This window comes from Vicugna pacos, chromosome 11 (assembly GCF_048564905.1).
Source record: "Vicugna pacos chromosome 11, VicPac4, whole genome shotgun sequence".
NCBI lineage: Eukaryota > Metazoa > Chordata > Mammalia > Artiodactyla > Camelidae > Vicugna > Vicugna pacos.
Genome location: NC_132997.1, coordinates 45,461,773 through 45,470,566, shown reverse-complemented (window position 1 = coordinate 45,470,566; position 8,794 = coordinate 45,461,773).

The window sequence follows — 8,794 nt, the reverse complement described above, 5'->3', positions numbered from 1 at the left end:
TTCATGAAAATTAAAAAAAACTGTGCATTAAAAGATAATATAGAGTAAAAGGCAACAAATAGAGTGGGAGAAAATATTTGCAAATCATATATCTCATAAGGGATTAATATCCAGAATATATACAGAACTCCTAAAACTCAACAACAACAAAAGCCCAAACAACCTTATTCAAAAATGGGCAAAGGGCTTAAATAGACATTTCTTCAAAGGATATATACAAATGGCTAATAAACACATGATATGATGCTCAATATCATTAATCGTTAGGAAAGTGCAAATCAAAACCACAATAAAATACTACTCCACACCCATATGATGACTGTTATTTTTTAAAAAAAAGGAACCAAAAGAAGTCCAGAAAAATAACAAATTACTGATGATGGTAGCACAGCATACGAATATATATTTATATATAAAACCACTGAGTTGTACACTTGAAAATGGTTAAGATGGTAAATTTTATGTTATGTGTATTTTATCACAATGGAAAATTGCAAAACAGAAAGAATGGGCTGGTCTGAATTTATGATTCCAGAGTAGCAGAAGTAGGCCTATTAGAGGTGATGACAAGGCCCAGAGGATGGCCAAAGATGTGGGTGGCTGGCTGGAGTGGAGGGAGGGACAAGGGCATCGTGGATAAGATTAAGGAACTGAGCAGCCAAGGTGTTGGATGGGACATTCATGTGGAAACTGAAGTCATCAGGGTGAGGTCTGGGTGGAGATGGAGGCTGTGACCCTGGTGCTAAAGTCTTCAAGGATCTCAGGGAGGGACTGGAAGAATGGTGGATGACTCAGACAAGATGTGTGCGGGGGGTGATACTGTAGCCAAGTGGCACAAGCCTTGAGGAGGAGGGGGCTTTCACGTGTGGTGGTGAGTCATGGCATGGAGTGAGAGCCAAGCTGGACCTGTTCCCAGCCTGTGATTTGGGGAACTAGGGAATGAGTGGTCTCCACTGCCCAGGGCTCTGGGGAACAGCATCCTCCCCCGAAGTGGGGTGGCCAGATCTGGCTCTATCTCCAAGTCACCCCCTTTTCCCTTAGTGTGGCTGTTCAGCATGGCTCAGGCAGTGAGGACAGATTGCAGAAAGAGGGCTGGAGAACCCTGGTATGATTCTGTCTACACTTGCTGCTATTTTGGTCGCACTAACCTACCTCAACTCATGTTCTAAATAGGCTCTGTCAGCTAAGAGAACAGAACTTCCATTCGCCTAGGGTTCAGGGGAACAAGGGTGATATTCTGTGAGCCAGGGCTTCTGGTTCTCCTAGAAACCAATATGGAATATTCACTGGTCAAGGACGGGCACTATCTCTACCCATAGGCCCTTCATCAGCCCGGAGAGTAGACTTGGGGGAAATTAAGTAGAAGGAGAGTGCTGTGTGTGTGTGTGTGTGTGTGTGTGTGTGTGTACCAGAGTTGAGGGGAGTGGAGAATGGAAGGGACTTGTGACCTCCTCCCTCAACATCCTGGAGAAAGGGCAACTCTGTAACAGCCAGAAACATGATAGTAAGATCAAAAGGACTTGAATTCAACCACAGGAATCCAAAAACATAAGTCACAGTTCCAGTTTTCTAAAAATGGCAAATTTCTCATCTGGCAGGATGTTGAAAACAAAAAAGAGCGAGGAGCCCCTTAGCATGCTTTTCTGAGGTTGACCCCTCAGTGGTGGGTGTCAGTTGCAGTCTGCCATCACCACAACTGACTGGTTGGGCCTCCTTAAATCTTTCTCTCATGTTCCACCTTGGAGTATAAATCCCAGCAGCTGCCAAAGGTTTGGCCTTTCTGAGGGCAAGTGAGGGCATGTCTCAGTCAAGGTCTATTGTTGCAAGTAATGGAAACTGATCTGAGTTAACTTCAGCGGGGAAGAAAATTCATTGGAAAGAATCTGGTTTATCTCATGAAGACAAGTGCAGCCAGGCCTCTGGAGGGATAGAACCCAGGAATCAGTGTCTTCCAAAATGTGTTCCATGGGTCACTAGTCCTGTCAGATGCCTGAGGAAATGAAGTGCACTGTGGCCCAGTGAGTTTAGGAAATGTCTTTAGCTCAAGGTACACTGGCATAGTAAAGGCTCTGATAAATCCTGCAGCAAGAAAGCTTATTTAGTTAGCTAAGCACTTCCCCCAAATAGTTATGGAGTCAGGTATACAATTGATCCTCCATATCCATAGGTTCCTCAGAATATTATTCGACCTGTGGGTGGTTGAAACAGCAGATGCAAAACCTGTGGATATGGAGGACTGACTACTTTTTAACAACCCGAGTGAGGAAGAGGGGACTTCATGTCACCCTGGTCCTCACCCTGCTGTGATGGAGATGACTTTACTGTGAAAGGGGTACACTTGAGAGGCTGTATGCATGTCTGGTGGTCAAGGGTATGGACTGCCTGGCTCGAATCCTTAGCCATTCCTTCCTTCACTGCTGTGAGTATCAGACTAGCCTGGTGAGGGGGATGAGGAGAGACTACTGTCCAGCATTTAGCCAACACATCCAGGTCCTCTGTCCCTTCCTTTTATTCTTAAGCCTGGAGAAGAGCAGGCACATAGGTGAAATCTTCTTATCTCCATAGGGATCACCCAGAGTTGGAGCCTGCAGATGGGTTTAAATGAGGATTAAATGAGTTAATAATGTCTACGTGATCCCAAAGGGAGAACTATTGTCTGATTCCACTGCATGCTAGCTGAGTGTTTTGGGCAAGTTTTTTTTAACCACTTTTAAATCTCAGTTTTTTAATCTACAAATCAGAATACTAACAGTCATATCTCTTGAGGTTGTGATGAGGATTAAATGAGCTAATAATTAGCCTATAAACTCTCTGGTCCACAGTAAGTGCCAAAATATTTAACTGTTATTATTGTTATATTGTTAAGATGGTTTGGACACACTCTCTGCCATGGACTTCACAGCGTCTGGAGGGGTTCTTAGTTCTGTTTAATAATCATTTGCTGGTGTCTGCTCCCATTGGGGACTGAGATATAAAGATGAATCTGGTGATACGGCCTCAGCCTTCATGGAGTTTCCAATCTTGTGGTGTAGATAGAGTTAAAAGGTAATTACAAAGAGGGATGTCATGGTACTGTGAGAGCCCACAGGAAGAGCATCAAGCCCCGACAGAGGGGCATGGAGGTAAGGTGTTGCAGACTAAAGGCAGAAAAGTGCCTGACAGCTTTGAGTATCCCAGGAAGTTCATCATGGCTGGAGGATAATGTGAGATTGGATAGTGTTGAAGATGCTGGCAGGGACCAGCACAGGGAAGGCCTTGAATGCCAGACCTAGGAGTTTGGATATTATCCTATGGGTCACAGGTTGCTAATAAAGTGTTTCAGTCTGGAAAGTGTCATGGCAGATGTGTGGTTGGGAAACTCCCTCTGGCATCTGTGGACTCATTGGTTGAGGAGGCACAAGACTGGAGGCCAAGAGACTAGGAAGGGAGCTGGTTATGGAAATCAAACTGGGAGTTGGGGAAATTCTTGGCTTGGGTGACTTGATTATGCCACCAGCTGAATTGGTGGTGATTGGTGCTGAGTTAGAGGGAAGGACCTGAGCTTGAATGATGTTGAGTGGAGGACCCTGTGGGCCTTCCAAGTAGCAACAGTCAGCAGGCAGTTGGATGTATGGGCTTGGAGCTTGAGATCTGGGGGCCAACAGTATTTCAGTGGAAACTGAGTCCATGGGAGTGGATGGGATTGTTCAGAGAGAGTCAAGATCAAGGCAACTTGGGGAGCAGAACCCCAGAAGAGGGGGCAGGGAAGAGAATCCTCCTGCTACAGCAGAGATTCTGTAGGCACTTGGAAGTTCAGATTTCTCATAAATTCAGATTCTCAGAGGAACCATTTCCCTCCTCCAGGGAAACCTTTCCTACCCTCAGATCTTAGCTGTCTGTCTAAACCTGGGCTGTTATAATTAGGTCCAAGTGTAAATTAATGAGTTAGTGGTAGAGAGAGAAAATCCAGGATCCCAAGCTCTTTACTCTTCTTTACCATTGCTATGCTTTGTCAGTGCTCCTGGACCGGTTTTCTGATCTCTACAATGGAGAGAACTGGATCTTGTCACCTTTTTCCAACCCAAAGTTGTTGCTGTAGACACAAGAAGAATGGAGTCACCAGAGTGGTAGCTGGGCGAGTTGTACAGATTGTCCTCATTTCTGGAGACTTATCCTTCTGGAATTTCAGGTACCTGAACATTCAGTCATTCCTTCATTGCAGATCTTAAATGAAGTTGAAATGAGCTAATAATGCCTGTGTGATCCCAAAGGTAGAACTAGTGCCAATGGGGAGTAGTGGAAACAGAAGTCTTTCTTGATGTTAAGCATCTTCAGAAGCAACATCTGAGGCAGAGTAGACTCCTGTGCCTGTGCAGGTTATTGGTGACAATGCAGTCTTGCTTTTCTGCTTCCATGCTCTCCTTTCTATACCAGGGGATGGAAGCCTGAGAACTGCATTTCCAAGAACCATTGCCACATAGGTTCCAGGTTAGATTCTTTCAATGAGAGGCAATTGCATGAGATTCAGAAGAAAAGAAGCAGAAGCCATATTATTGTCCTCTAGCTGTGTTGGGTAGATTGGTGGGTTTTGGCAGATGTGAAATTTTGAAACAAGCTGTGAGTCAATGATGTTGAAGGCATCTGTGAACACTGCAGCAGATCTTGCAAATCCTGCAACTTCTTTACTTCCTTTAAAGCTTGCAGAGAAACCTTATTCTTTAAATATCCAGTAATCTTCATTCTTTTAACCATTTTAAAAGTTTTGTAAGTGCTGGATCAGTTAACTTTTACAGAATAACAAGTAGCCCCGAAAGTTAGTCATTTAAAGCAACAATGATATATTTAACTCGCAATGTTGTGGATCAGGGGCTGTGCTCAGCTGGGCGGTTCTTCTGGTCTTGGTTGGGCTCACTTATGCATCTGAAGTCAGCACCAAGGTGGTCTACAGGCTGATTGATCTAGAGTGGCCTTAACTGGGCCGACTGGTCTGTACTGCACTTTCATTCTTGTATGCATGGTGACTGTGCAGGGTTCTAAGAAAGCAGGTACAAAAATGCAAGATTTCTTGAAGGTTAGGCTTGAAAGTGAGCAACATAGCTTTTCCATAGTCTATTGACCAAACTGAGCTACAAGACCAGCTCAAATTCCAGCCCACATCACTCGAATACAGGGACGAGAATAATCATGGCCAGTTAAGCAAACAATCCACCATGGCATCTATTTACTGTATTAAGTCCCTTCCTGCTTGAAAGATCTGGAGAGTTTCTGGTTCCCCGAGTAAACCTTGATAGTTATAGCATTGTTCTGCATTTCAGAAGGCAATCAGAAAGCAGAGGCAGGGATTGAGATTTAGATTAATGTGGATGTGGTGATAAGGATTTGGCTTCAAGTCCGGGACCGCACCATTTACTACAGTGAAACTTGGGCCTGTCTTGTCACCTTTCAGAGCCTTCGACCCTTTTTTCTCAAATGAAGATGGATAAACTCACGTGCAGTGATCAAGTAAAATGCTGGTTGTAAGAGGAGTTTGGAAGAGTTAATGGTCATCATTGCATTTGAAGAACACCATAGTATAAAACCTTCCACTCTACAAGCTGGTGAAGCAGGGGTGCTCCAGATGGGATAGAAGTCAGAAAGATGTCAGTTGCTGCTTCTTTACCCTCTCAAATACCCTGGTACATTTTGGGACTTAGAAGTCAAGAATGACTGCAAGCCAAATCTTCCATCTGGGGCCTCCATGTTGGAATTAAGCCAGATCTTGGAAAAGCCCTACAATTACTGGAGCCAGAACAAACTCCAGGGCTGGCACGAGCCATCTCCCATCCGCTGCTCCCATCTGCCCTCTTGGCTCTTGGTGCAGTGAAGCCTACTTGTCCTGGCCCATCCCCTCCCCAAGCCTCATGGGCACAGCTGTTTGAAGGACCACCCTTCAGCTCCTTGTTAAGCCCCAACTCAAGCTGGACATGATTCACAGGGATAATGAGCTTGTAAGTAAATTCCTGCTGCATCAGCTCATGGAGCTGAATGTTAGGCTGGGGATGTGGACAAGGGAAGCAGAGGGAGCCAGGCCCAGAGATTCGAATGTCCCCTGCGCTCTCTCTAGGGGACGTATGAGGAGCGTGATGAGAACACAACAGATTGTGTGAACCCACTACCGGCATGTTCTGCTCTCATGCTCAGCTGATCATAATCTCAGTGCGGAAATCCTGGATCTGTAAACCTATCCCCTAACTCTGCTTTCAGAATCCAGCTCTGCTGGAGACAAACTTTGGGAGACAAACAGTGTCCAGGGGCTGTGCGTTCAGCAGACCATGACTAAGGCAGCAAGCTCTGTGCGGGGCCTCTGAGGAATGGGGAGTGTGTTTGGACTTGGTGGGGCTTACTAGTAGAGAGAGGCTGTAGGAAAATGAAAACGTTTAGAGCAATCCCAAAATAAAATAATTCCTGGAAGGAAGTGAGTTTCCTGTCAGTGGAAATATGCAAGAAGAGGCCAGATAACTCCTTAAGAGCATCAAAATTGGGCAGTGACGGTAGCTGAAGACTGATTGGAGCTCCCTCTCTTTAAGCGCCTCATTCCTATAGGCTGTGGGAAAGGCAACCTGCCCTGGTGTTTTGGCTTTGTCTGTTTCAACTGAAAATCCTCCAGTGGCTCTTCATCACACTTAGAATAAAATCATGAAGAATTTCTCATATTATTAATAACTTCAGTGTTATTTCAGATCATTCTCCCCACCGAGTCTCCTCTTTCCAGTATTCACTGTGCTCCATTCCACCTGCCTTTTTCCTTGATTCTCAGGCTTGCTGTAATAGGGTAGCCTGGGCTGTGCTACAGTAACAAATAAACCCTGAAATCTCAGTGGCTCAGCCCCTACGTGCTTGTTTCTTTATGTTCTATCTGATGTGGGCTGGCAGGTCGTTTCTCCATCTGGTGGCCCAGGGATTCAAGCTCCCTCCATTTCGTGAGGCTGCTTGCTGTCTCAACAGGTAGCTTCCAAAGTGGCCATGGTGGTAAATCTATTTGACCCCAAAGTGACATTTGTCACTTGTGCTCACAGTCTGTTGGTTGGATTGTCAGCAGTCATGTGGTCGCTATATAAACAGAAAGGAGGTTGGGCAATGGAAGGGAGCACATGGCTATTGGGTGGGCGCTACTGCCTCCGCCATACTGGCCTGTATCAGTCAGGGTTCTGAGTAGCAACAACAGAAAGTGACTTCTGGTGTTGTAAGCAGAAAAGAAATTTAATAAAGTAATATTATGAAGTTCAGTGAATTTCCTGGTGGGCCAGAAAACTAAACTTGGAGGCTACACAGCTAGAAGTCATGCCCCAAATCATGCTGCAGGGCACCTCTGAGATGCCAACCATGGCTATCCCCACCAACAGTGGCTGGCTGGCCACTAAAGCCAAGACATAGCCCCAGAGCCCCAGCCACTCCTCTAGAGACAGACTTTTGCACTGGGGACACCCTTGCCAGCCTGCAGTCTGCCCAGCCCCTGCTTCTTTGTGTCACTCACTTCTACCTTTCAAAGTCTGGCGTGACTGTGTCTGAGGCTCCTACATGAGCCATGTACTGGCTGCAAGGGAGGTGGATGAGCAAATATCTGACACTTCATGTCCTATGGAAGAAAGTGGGCCGTGGCTTGTAAGGGGAACCCCAAAGAGAGTGATGAGTATTCACCACAGTGTCTCAGGGCCTTTGCACTTGCTGCTCCCTCTGTCTACAGGTGTTTCTCCAAATGTGCTCAAAGCTGTCTCTCTCTCCGCTCAAATGCCATCTCTGATGATCAGATCTAATGTGGTCACTGCCGTACAAGCACATCTACCTGTTCTGTTTCCTTCACTGAGCTCATCCCTACCTGAAATTGCCTTGTCCACTTGTGAGTCTAATTATTTAATTTCCATCTACTCTGTTAGTGGCTAAAAGCACAGGACTTTCTTCCCACATGCTGCTCGTGCCTCCAGTGGTCTCATGCGCCAGCCCCCTTCTAGCTCTGGGCTGATATGTTTTGGGGTACAGAATTCTGTTTCTTTATTTGATGAGATCATAAAATAACCCCTCTAGGGTATTCCTGATTTAATGGGCTGGGAAGCCCTTTCTAGCTCTAACCTTTGTCTCTCTGGCAGCAGTTTCACTCCAGAGAGAAGAGGTGTGGCACATGGGACTAAGGCGGAGTGTGTGGTTTCAGATGACAGGAAGGTGGAGTTGGAGTTGTCAGGTATGGGCAGACCTTAAAATTTGAAGGCTCAGAAGGAGGGGCAGAGGGCCCACAGCAGGAAGGCAGGCATCTGGGTTCCAGGAACACATTTTGGGGAAAGACAGTACTCCCCACTGCCTACTTGTCCCCTGGCTGTGGTGCCACCTGGAAGAGGGCACAGTTCCCGTGTCCACAGAGGAAGCCTGAAGTCCGTGCAGAGGTGGCCCCCTAAGAGTAGGAGAAGCTGTCTTTCCTTTGGTGATGTAGGTCTTAGTAACTTTTCTTGATGCCATCCAGCTGGAACGTGAAGGCTTTAATGGTATGAAGAGAGGAGAGCAGGAGATTGGCCCGTGGGAGCGGAGGTTGTGGTACCAGGATGGCGATGCTGCCCGTGGAGCTTCCCAAGGAGGCGCCCAGTGTCACCTGGGGCTCAGCTCTGGGACTAGGCTATGTCTCCCAGAGCCCTGGCAGCCTAGCACGAGGGCAGCTTAGCCTCTTGGAAGGAGGCCTGAGAGCCTCCAGGCAGGATTGAGAAGAGGGGTCATGAAGTAAATACACTTGGCTCCTTGGGAGAGGAGCGTGGTCCCCAAGACCAGGGCCTGTTTGTGCACGTGCATCTGC